The following is an 11,813-nucleotide window of genomic DNA, read 5'->3' as shown; positions in this document are numbered from 1 at the left end:
TGGGAGAAGAAACTTTCCTTACAGATCAGTACAATGTTTTGCAAGTATTTGTGCAACCAGTATCTTAGCAGGTGTTCTTGTAAATGCACTTATCTTTTGTATTTGTTTTCGTTTTTTAAGTTATTACAAGCACCCATGGAAGCTAGGAATTAAAGGAGACAGAAGCAAAAATCGCGTGTTTGAAACAAAATTGGCAAAATTAACCAATTATTGAAAGAACCTTCTCTATTTCTTTTTTTCATCTTGTGTGTCGTCTCCGCTCAGGCACAGTACTTCTTTTTAATGGCGCCTCTCTTCTTAGACCTTCTTACTTTCCAAGCTTACGGAAAACTAGCTGTTACACACAGGGAGGTCCTGGAACTCGCTTTTCCACGTCTTCAGATTCGATGCGGCCCCGGTTTCGGGATTGCTGGCCAGGGAGTAGGTGGCACCCACGACCGCTCCGACCCCGACCCAGTCCCTGGCAATCGGCGGCGGCTCGCTCGTGGAGAGCCACCGGATCCTTCGAGGGCTCGCGACGCGGTGCACATGCCCGCGCCCGCCTCCCGCGTCGGCGAGAAGAAAGGGAGTCCGGACGCGCAGAGGCTGACCCGGAGCCTACCCATGAGGCAGCGCGCTGGCTCCACGAGAGCCCCCCCCTGCCCACGGCTCGGCCGCCTGCTCCGCAATGGGAGCCGCCGCCGTCGCCGCCGTGTAGTTTTTCGTGCTCCTCCTTTTCCTCCTCCTCTTTCTCCTCCTCCTCAGGGCCCCAGTCAGGCCGATCCGCTCCGCTCACGGTAAGCGCCCCCCGCCCCCGCCCGCCCACGCCCGCCCCGCGTTGTAGCAGGCAGAGGCCCTCCCGCGCGGCCTGCGCCGTCTCACTCCGGGGGCGCCGGGCTGGGGGTGTCGAGGCCGGCGCGGGTCGCCGAGAGCGCCCAGGGCGCGGGGGAGGGGACCGGCTGCGCGGCGACGGCCGGACCGCCATCTTGCGCCGGCCCCGGCGGGGGAGGGACACCGGCGCGACGCGGAGGCCGACTCCGGGTGGCGGGCCGGGGCCGCGCAGGCCGCCGCTGTCGCCTTCCAGCCCCGCCTCGCCCCCCAGGGCTTGTTTGCCCCTGGCCTGGTTTGGGTTTTTCTCTCTGGAGGCTCCTCCCTTGGCCTTCCGTATATTTTGTGCTGCTGTTTGCCAGGAACCCGTGCGCCTCTCGCTTCGGCTCTACCCCGAGTCTCTTCAGTCGGAGGCAGAGAGACCAAAGGGGCTGCCGAACCTTGAGGCCTCCTGGGCCTTAGGGCCCAGGTTCCCCCGCCCAGGTGACCAGTCATTCCCCGTTCACATCCGCCTTCTTGTCAGAGGGCTTCCCCGCTCTGCCCTAGACGTCCCGTTATTGTCTACAGGAGAGGGGCGCTGAGGAGAGACGTGGACTTGATACACAATTTCCTAACGGAGCTTGCAGGTTGCACTTCTGAGATGGAAAGAATGATCTCATTCTGAGGTTTTTATCCTGCTCTAGAGATGGAGGGAGTTCGGAATTCCCGACTTAATTTCAAGTGTTAACGTTTTTATGGAACGGTTGACTAGAGAGGAGAAACGTCAAAGCAAGCACGCGAGACCTTCGTCCGGGGGGTTCTCTTTGTTTACCAAGAGTTGTTAGTTTAAAAAAAAAAATTCTGTGAACCTAAACCTGATTGATTTATTGTTTTCAGTTTGTAACTGTATATTAAGAATTTGACGTCTTTTAGCGGCATTAAACCATTAAACAAAAAATTGAAACAGAGGACCGATGGAAAGCACAAAAGCCACCTTTCTGCAGTTGTGAGGAGTCCTGCTTTGGGGGATTGGTTTTCCTATTCAGGCTGTCTTTAAGCAGAAACTTACTGTGCTCTGTGACCAAGGCACTGATGTGTTTAGAGAATTAAATTGGGGCTTTGTGCTCTCAATGTTTTAAAATATCAGTACAAATACCAGTGTAATTGTGTCCTGCATTTGTATCGATCATTGCTACCACCTTCTGATATGTATCTCCTCCCTTCTATACTGATCTGTGATGCTGGAACTGATTTTGCAGGTGAGGAAGGAGAACTCAGGTGAGAGATCTTGAATGAAGTCATGGCTAGGAAGTGATAGAGCCATTTCTTGAATCTTAGGTCTTCTTATTCCTCATTGAGTGTGCAATTAACTTTAATTTTTTTGTGTGAGAATGAGGTGAGTGAGGAAAAGAGCATAGGCTCACCTGCAAAATTTAAGAAAGAATATTCAGTTGCCCTTTCCTTTGCATTTTTAAGAGTTCATTTCTTAGCTTTATAACTTTTCGTTAATGTAAGTTTTCATATTATTTTTCCCCCCGACCCCACCATTGAAGAATTGATTGAATAGCCCGGTTGAGCCCTCATATTACTACCTAGTTTTTACCGTTGTTACTATTTTGCCACATTTGCTTTATCTACTTATCTCAGGGTTATTTTTGGTGAACATTTTCAAAGCATATTTCATACATCATGGCAGTTCACACTTACGTACTGTGTCAGTATGTATAGACAATATCATAATCACACTTAAAGTTAAGAATAATTCCTACATAATCCCTGATAGTATTCTTGTCTAGAGAATCCCGTGGACAGAGGAGCCTGGTGGGCTGCTGTCCATAGGGTTGCACAGGGTTGAACACCACTGAAGCGACTGAGGATGCATGCATGCATTGGAGAAGGAAATGGCAACCCACTCAAGTGTTCTTGCCTGGAGAATCCCAAGGAGAGGGGAGCCTGGTGGGCTGCCATCTATGGTGTTGCACAGATTCCGACATGACTAAAGGGACTTAGCAGCAGCAATCCCTGATAATATAATGTGTGTAGGTAATATGTATTCTCATGTTCTTCATATGTTCCCTGTTGTCCTCAAAATTTTCTTTTTAGTCATTTATTTCGGAACAAGTATCCAATCATGCATTCCATTTGTGTTAGTTTCTTTTAATTTAGTGTAGTTCCTTTTTTTTTTTTTTAATGGCATTGACATTTTGAAGAGACCAGGCCATAGGCTTGTAGAATAACCTACGTTCTGTATTTTACTGACAGTTTCTTCCTCATGGGGTTTAATTGTATCCTGTATTCCCTATATTTTCTATAAACTTGAAGTTAGGTCTAAAGGCTTGAGTAGATCAGGCTAAATAATTTTGGCAAAAATACTTCACAAGTCATGCAGTGTGCTGCACATTATACAACATCAGAAGGCACATAAAGTGGAGTTATCCTGTTGGTAATCCTAAATTTGATCTCTTGGGTATGATGGTGACAGACTATCTGTCCATTGTAAGCATTTCCCTTTGTAATTAGCAGATAATCTGTGGGCTGATATTTTGGCATTAGTATTTGGTATGAATTTAACTGCAGTGATCTGATAACACAGAGCAATCCTCTAGAAATGGATGTTTGAGAATGAAGGAGGGGAGCAGTTTTGAAGGATAAGACTGACTTACCTAGTTTAGGGATCTTGGAATTGCTGCTCCAGTTGGCATCAGAGCCTATAGTGGATAGGGAAGAGGAGACAGAAAGTAGATATTAGACTTCGCTTCCTTTGAAAGTTTGCTCAAAACCCTCATAGCAGTAGTGAGCTTTGAGAAATAGAAAGTTATGTGTTGAAAGACTACAAACCACAGCTTTCCTAGTTAAGCTCATTCTTTCCAGTTAGGCTATCTGGTCCAGTCCTGCTTCTTAGTCCAGTGTTTTACTACTCAGCATTGGCTTTCTTAGTAGGGGCAAGAAGGTCAAAGAAAATAAATAAATCATTCTGTGCACTTCTTTACCACACTGTTCTTTTTTAATTTAGAACTATACCAAGATTCGGAGAAGGCAATGGCACCCCACTCCAATACTCTTGCCTGGAAAATCCCATGGACAGAGGAGCCTGGTGGGCTGCAGTCCATGGGGTCGCCAAGAGTCGGACACAACTGAGTGACTTCACTTTCACTTTTCACTTTCATGCATTGGAGAAGGAAATGGCAACCCACTCCAGTGTTCTTGCCTGGAGAATCCCAGGGATGGTAGAGCCTGGTGGGCTGCCGTCTATGGGGTCGCACAGAGTCGGACATGACTGAAGCGACTTAGCAGCAGCATACCTGCGTGGAATACCAATTTTTTTTAAGTAGAAAGTAAATGAGATTTTTAGATGACAGGAAATTGGAGACTGTTGACAACATATTTTGTTATTTCAGAAATAACTTTTGAGTGATGAGAAATATTTATGACATACTCACTAATTAAATATATAGTCCTGAATAGTTTATTTTTCCTGCTTTAGGATACTCAAAAATACTTGATTTTTCAGTCAAATTGTTTTAAAGATATATATAATGACTTGATTTACTTGGTAACTTCTATCAAAAATGTGTGCTTGAAATTTTTGCAAAGTAGTTGTTTTAAGGATTCTTTTAATTCTCATTATACCAGGAAAAATTATTATCAATCTTTATTTTCTAGATCAAAAGGAATTATTTTTTTAAACATTTAAACTATTTTGTATAATTTTATATCATCATGTAATTTGAATATAATTTACAGAAGGATAGAGGGGTAATGTGGGCTTATCCCCATTGACTCAATGGTAAAGAACCTGCCAGACAGTGCAGAAGATGCAGGTTCAATCCCTGGGTTGGGGAGATCCCCTAGAGAAGGAAATGACAACCCACTCTCGTATTCTTGCTTAGGAAATCCCATGGATGGAGGAGCTTGGTGGGCTACAGTCCATGGGGTTGCAAAAAGTTGGACATGACTGAGCAACTAAACAGCAAAGTAATAATGTAAAACAACTTATTTGAACTTTTAATAAGAATTTCAACATAACATTTCTTTGTGTGTACTTGGAAATAAGAAATAAAAAATACATTTCATGCATCTAATTAAATACTACCCCTACAATTAATATGTATCACATTTGAATTCTCTTGACAAATACTGTGTTTGTAACATGATTTTTTTTTTCCTGTTTTTTATTCACACGCAGAGCATCTTCCTTTATTCTTCCCGCTTAGACCGTAGAATATTTTGGTTAGAGGGTGAAATAGAATTGTCTTATAGTTCCCATAAGTGCTTTTCCTAGTTGCATGAGGAATGTTCTTGGTAACTTATGGTTTTGTAATTGAAGCTTTCTTCATATAATGATAGTAATATTAGTCATTGGCCATCATCTTCAAGTCATTTTTTAAGTATGCTGCTGCTAAGTCACTTCAGTTGTGTCCAACTCTGTGCGACCCCATAGATGGCAGCCTACCAGGCTCCCCCGTCCCTGGGATTCCCCAGGCAAGAACATTGAAGTGGGTTGCCATTTCCTTCTCCAATGCATGAAAGTGAAAAGTAAAAGTAAAATTGCTCAGTTGTATCTGACCCTCAGCGACCCCATGGACTGCCGCCTTCCAGGCTTCTCCGTCCATGGGATTTTCCAGGCAAGAGTACTGAAGTGGGGTGCCATTGCTATTTTTAAGTATAGTTGACCCTTGAACAACATGAGTTTGAACTTCAGGTCCATGTGGATTTTCTTTTTCAGTAAAAATGCTGCAGTATTACATGATCAGCAGTTGGGTTGAATCCATGTATTTGGAATCATGCATACAGAGGTGTCAACTATTACACACTAATTTTCAACTGAGCAGGGCCTAAACCCTGTGTTGTTCAGCTCATGGATAGGTCCTGACTTTCTTAATCAGTATCTATCCCTCCTTTAGTCTTTTTATATAATATAACTCTCTCCAGGTTAACTTATACAGGGTTTTAAAAATTCATTGATACTTGAGAATGCATTAAGCTGAGAAGAGTTCTAGATTGTTTTTTTTAATTTTAAAATTATTTTATATATTTAAATTTTTTGGTTGTGTAGTGTGTGGGCTTTCTCTAGTTGTGGCATCTGGGATCTTAGTACCCCACCCAGGGGTTGATCCCATGTCCCCTGAGTTAGAAGGTGGATTCTTAACCATGGGACCACCAGGGAAGTCCTGAGAGTACTAATTTTTCTTAGGGCAGTAAGAATCATTAAATATGTTTGAAAACCAGATTATATGCAATTAACTTCTCTTGCTTTTCCTGTGTGAAATTTCACAGAAGTTCAACCTTGTTCTTTCTGATACTGCCAACTAAGGAAAGTTTCTTGATAGATAATACTAAGCCAATTATAAACTTAAAAAAATTTGTCACAAGTTGTATTTCTGATAGAATTTTCAGATTCTTTTGTTAGTTCTTGAGATGTTCTTGGTTCTGCTCTCATCCCTTTTCTGAATCACTCTATGCATTTTTCAAGCTTACAGTGTCACACTGTCATATGTTGCCTAGAGTTTTAGTCTGTGTTTTCCAGTTTGAAGTTTACTTAAAATAGGCAACATTGTCTGCATATGACTAATTCTTCAACTGTCATACATGAAGCTGGAACATAGTGATGAGATTTCAAATATTTCCCTAGTAGGTTCATTCTTATCATTCCTTCTGGGTCTTCTTTTTGCAATGTGCATCCTCTAATGCAATACTTCAAGAAGTTTTTGAAAACTTGTATGGTTCAAAATTTTGCTAAAGAGAAGATGGCCATCTTTACTTCCTAATTGCAAGGTATTTCCAGTTTTAGATTTGTAGACACCAATTAGAATAATTCAATGAATTAAAAAATTCTCTGCATTGCCTGTTTCTTTCTAGTCACCATTGTATACATCTGCATTTAATACTTCTCCACTCAAGAACTGTATCAAGTTAAATTTTAGCCCACAGACATGAAGAATGAAAGAGTACTGTCACGTGTCCTTTTGCATTCTTATAAAAATTTTGCATTCTTATAAAAATTTTGCATGATGAAGCCTTTCCTGCTGAATGAGAATACTGTATTTCCTTTTAGTTTTTAGAAATATATTGTTTACTCATTTTTGAATTTGAGAAAATCTGTTTAGGGATTTAGTCTAATCTAGACTTAGCCTAAGAGTTCCCAAATTTCACTGTCATTATTGCAGTCTGAAGTGCTTCTTTAGGTTCATCTAATAATTTTGAAATGTCTCCTCTGTCAGTTTTCGTCTGTTCAGTATGGACAGAAAATTAAAAGTTCTGAGTTCTTTATTTATTGGCTGTGCTGGACCATTGTTGCTTCGAGGGCCTTTTCTCTAGTTTCACTGAGTGGGGGCCAGTCTCCGGTTGTGGTGTGTTGGCTTCTCATTGCAGTGGCCTCTCTTTGTTGCTGAACCTGGGTCACGTGGGCTTTGGTAGTTGAGGTTTCCAGGCTCTAGAGCACAGGCTCAGTAGTTGTGGCACATGGACTTTGTTGCTCAGTGGCATGTGGGATCTTTCTAGACCAAGGATCCAGCCTATGGCTCCTCCGTTGGCAAGTGGATTCTTTACCACTGAGCTACCAGTGAAGCCCCCAAGTTCTGAGTTCTTAACCATAGTCAATGAAAACTAGAAGCTGATGAAAGGATCTGCCCCCTAAAATACGCCACTTTGACAAAAGGATTATTTTGAGAGGAAGGTAATTGAGAATCAACAAATGTGGAATTGCAGTAAGAGCTGCCACCAACCCCCTCCCCCTGCCCCCCACATCAACTGCCTAAAAGCAGGGCATACATTTCTTTTTTGAAGGTTTTCCCATCACCCTGCCAGAAAGGGAAGAGTGACTCTTAATATTTAAGATGGAGAGTTGATACTGAGATGAGTTTGCATAAACAGACTCAACTAAAATAACCCTTACCTTCCATTAGTTCTACCACATAGTTGCTAATCTCCCCCGCCCCCAATTTATTGTCTCTTAAAGCCCCAATTCCCTTTCCTTTGTTTAAATGATATATACTCTGAATCTAACTGCTTGAGTTTTACTTCTTTTTTGTGAACTCTAGTGTATGTAAATATTAATAAAAATTAATGTGTTTTTTCTCCTGTTGACTTGTCTTTTGTTAATTTAATTCACAGGCCACAGATATTGTATCCTAAAAGGGTAGAAGTAAAGTCTTTCCTTCCTGACACTGCAAAGATAATGCCTCTAGTCTTCTATGCCTTTTTGGAAGCTGATGTAGTATTTTGTGCCAAACAATAGGAAAACTCAAAAGAAGAGGAGAAAGGCAAAGCATAATGTATTAGTGATGATTTATTTCACTTTTGCATTATCCTTCTAGGCAGTTAAATCATTCTTCTGTTTTATTATTTTAGTGTTCTTTTTAAAAGTATAGTTGGGAAAAATTGATGCTCAGCAGTGAAATAACACCTAGAATGAAGGAATTAGCAAAATATTTTAAGGTGCAGGAAAAATAATACCACTCAGATTCCATAATGTATCTTAGATTTATAAAAGTATTCTATGGCTCACATAGTAATCATAAGATAGAATGAGTTTTATTCTATTTTAAAGTAATAAGTAAATTTTCCCTTTGTTGTTTGAAGATCTCTCGGAAACAGTAGAATTCATAAAATGTCAGTTTTTAAAACTAGAACTGCTAAAGAAAGAAAATTAGAGCTGAAACTGTTCCTATGGACTCTGATAGTATGCCGAAGGTTGATGGTTAATTTGGATGGTAAGATACAGAGTTCCACTGCTTTCCAACTCACACGTGAAACCTTCTTGCCTCCTACTACCATTATAGGTTTTCCACTTCTTTGCATTCCTTCGCTAATGGAGTAAGGGTTCTACAAGGCCTTCCCTTTACCATGTATCTATTAACATCCTATGAAGCTGGATTTCCCTCACTTCAACAGAACAAGGTAGTATAACAGATTGAATACAGAAGCAGATAAGGGAATCCAGCTGTCTCTGAACACAGGTATTAAAATTAATAAGATTTGCAAAAATGGAAAACAGTGCCATCCTCTAAATTTTTGTTTTGGAAAAAACAGCTATTTTTCATAAAAGTATTTGTGTTAATATGCATTGTGTTTGTTACAGTCACTTTTAAGTAAATTAATATATATTTCTTAAATTTCTCAGGTTGAGTTTATAGGTTTCATCCTTAGAAAATCAGCTGCACTGTTGGGTTTTATTTTGGCCAGATTTCTTCAGCATGATGTGAATGTCTTTGTATTGAGGGATTTTAACCAATGCAAATATCATTAGTCTATGACATAATTTGCTCCTTGTTTCTAAGGCTTTATCCTGTATTCCTTATTTTGTAGGTATTTGTTCTTAACCTTTGGCAAGTTTGAGAAGCAAAACCTGGAGGGTTTGGTAGCAGTCTGGGAATTTTAGATATATCCTAATCCCTATCTCTTTTGTTTACTCATTTTGCTTTTCCTGTTTAGGGTTTAATATCTGACTTTCAACTTTCGGATTGCTGACTGCTGATAGAAAGGTCCTTATGGAAAAAAGTACAGCATGGAAGTGGCTTTGTTAAATTCCATGAGGAAAAATAAATAATCTCCCAACTTTATTGAATAGAAAAAGGTAAATAAGAAAATTGACACTACATTGTTAGTATTCATGTTCTTTAGAGAGGAAGATATCTTTCTAATCTTTCATTTCTTTATTTAAAATTTTTTAAATTATGAAAATATAATAATGCATTTATAGGAGACTTGAAAAATATAGAATATAGTTCTACTGTACTTTACAATTTTTTTTAAATAGATAAAGTAAGATTTTTAGTTGGAGTTTCAATATCAAACTCTCAAAAATTAATAGAATAAATATATAGAAAAGTAGAAGAATATAGTAGACCTGAAAAGCACCATAAACCAGTTCAACATAATTAAAATTTATACAATTTTCACAGAACAGTAGGATACAAATTCTGTTCAAGTTCCCATAGACTCTAAACTGGGAGACACTAGAACATATTCAAGGACATAAAATAAGGTGCAAGGTTCATTTCATTTTTTTTAATGTAGTATTTTATTGATTATAATGTGTTTCATGATTATATTTCATCCTCAAAACAAATGCTCTTTGGAGATGGATGGTATTATCATCATCTGTCCTTTATAGATGAGAAAATTGAGTCTTAGAAAAAGTTTATTTCAGTCATTGTAATAATTCCTGGGTACCAGACAGTGCATATTTTTTGTAAGATGTGATGCTTTGGCCTTCCCTCACTTCAGCTTCAGTCTTTCTTTTTATTTTTTTATTTTTTTTTAAGTCGCTCAGTCGTGTCCGACTCTTTGCGACCCCGTGGACTGTATAGCCCACCAGGCTCCTCCGTCCATGGGATTCTCCAGGCAAGAATACTGGAGTGGGTTGCCATTTCCTTCTCCAGCTTCAGTCTTTCTAGCTCAGAATTATGTGTTCTCTTCTTGGGTTAGACAGTGCAAGCCAAGCAGCACAACTTCTAGTGGAAGTGTCAGGTCCTAGAGCATTTGGCTTATTCTGTGCTTCGTTGCATTCTGGAAGCCTCTGGCACTGGGATAACCCAGCTCTGCCTGTATTGGTGGAGTTATTGAGTTTGGAATTGATAAGTGACACAATAAAAGCATTATTTCAGGGAATTGATAATTTGATGATTTTATATTAAATGGATGAAAGCAGATCTGGATGCTGAGAGACAAAGTGAATCTTGTAAATCTGTTGCTATAGGTGTGCAGTTTTTAGGGCCTGAACAAGTACTTACAAATGGAAAGGCAAGGTTGGCTGTGGGAAATATTTTGAAGGAAGACTATAGAACTGAGGACTTGATAAGATATGATGAATGAAAGAGGGAAACACTGAAAAAAGTGCAAAAGGATGACAGTTTCATTTGTTACATTGTACTTGAGAGTTTCTGGAAAATATTTAGGTATAGTAGGTAGAGTACTAAAATTCTTCATTTCTAACTCCTAAGATGAACTTTAATAATTCAACTTTTTCAATTAGAGCAGTTTGTTTTTTTTTTAACTGAAGTAATAATAAATTCCCCTTTTCCTTCAGTCTAGGCCAAAAATTTTTGTATACTAGATGTTTACAGTATTCAAGTTGGAAGGATCCTTAGGGATCTTGAAAGTGATTATTTTCAATTCATAATGCTTGAATTTTTCATTTTTCTTTAGTGATCTATCACTCTCAAGTTCATCTAATTTCCTGATATTTTAATTGCTGATTGTTTCATATATGTAATCTGCCTCCCTATTATTCTGATTTTGTTCTTGTTGTAGGCAAATAGTATGTGGTTGAAATCTTCGGCCTTTGAAGTGTCTGGGTTTGAATCCTTGCTCAGCCACTTAATTGTGTTTCTTTGGGGCCGGTACTTAACCTCTATAATTGGATTTCCACAGCTATAAAGCAAGGATAGTAATAGTGTCATAAAGGTTTTTGAGGATTAGATGAAATAATGAGTGTTTAATTAATTAGCTAATGGTAATGATATTATTATACATAATAACTTATAATTATTATAACTTATAGTTGTATGTAATGAACTCAGTAGTTGTTTTTAAGCTCAAACTAGAAATGAAAATCTCTGGTTTACTCAAAAACAAGTAAATATTAGCAGTGTTGTTATTGTTGTTATCATCACTTGAGCCACAGGATCAGGTCTTCCTCTTGCCTTTTTTCTTATGACAAACTTTAAAATATCTGTAAACACCTTTCATTTTTGCCATGCCTGCCCCAGTCTTATGTTTTTTCTATGTTAGAAATCTTAGTCTTTTGATTGGGACAAAGCTTTAATTCTAATTCCTGCTAGTGGGCGTTTGTTGTTCTTGCTACTCAACATCCATTCATCCTTAAGTCCCTTACCTTGGTAACATACATGTTGATTTTCCCTTGGGGAACCACCCCCTCCTCCAGTAGTTAACCTTGTGGTTGTGTGTCTATTACCAGGGGGATCAGTAGTGATTGATTTAGGGAAGGGCATATGACTTTAGCCAAGCCAGTCAACTTGAGTCAGAGCTGGTCCTCTTATCATTGTCCAAGTCTTGAATGTTGG

General features: G+C 39.4%; 1 protein-coding gene across 14 annotated transcripts in view; it reads left to right on the top strand.

Moving 5' to 3' along the window:
* Positions 1 to 396: 396 nt before the first annotated feature.
* Positions 397 to 11,813, top strand: part of ZNF280D (zinc finger protein 280D) — a 126,033-nt gene continuing 114,616 nt past the window's right edge. For 7 of the 14 annotated variants that reach the window (XM_086321148.1, XM_086321145.1, XM_086321158.1 and 4 more), the window contains exon 1: positions 9,220 to 9,361. The gene's annotated coding sequence lies outside the window, so the exon portion shown is untranslated. Of the gene's footprint in view, positions 777 to 9,219; positions 9,362 to 11,813 lie in introns of those variants that run through there. The other 7 variants (XM_086321147.1, XM_086321156.1, XM_086321151.1 and 4 more) reach the window with 3 other exon arrangements.

Source organism: Bos grunniens, chromosome 10 (assembly GCF_055505025.1).
Source record: "Bos grunniens cultivar Pamir isolate PY7600 chromosome 10, Bosgru_T2T1.0, whole genome shotgun sequence".
Taxonomy (NCBI): Eukaryota; Metazoa; Chordata; class Mammalia; order Artiodactyla; family Bovidae; genus Bos; species Bos grunniens.
Note: the sequence above shows the minus strand (reverse complement) of the source record. Positions and strands in the feature narration are given on the sequence as shown.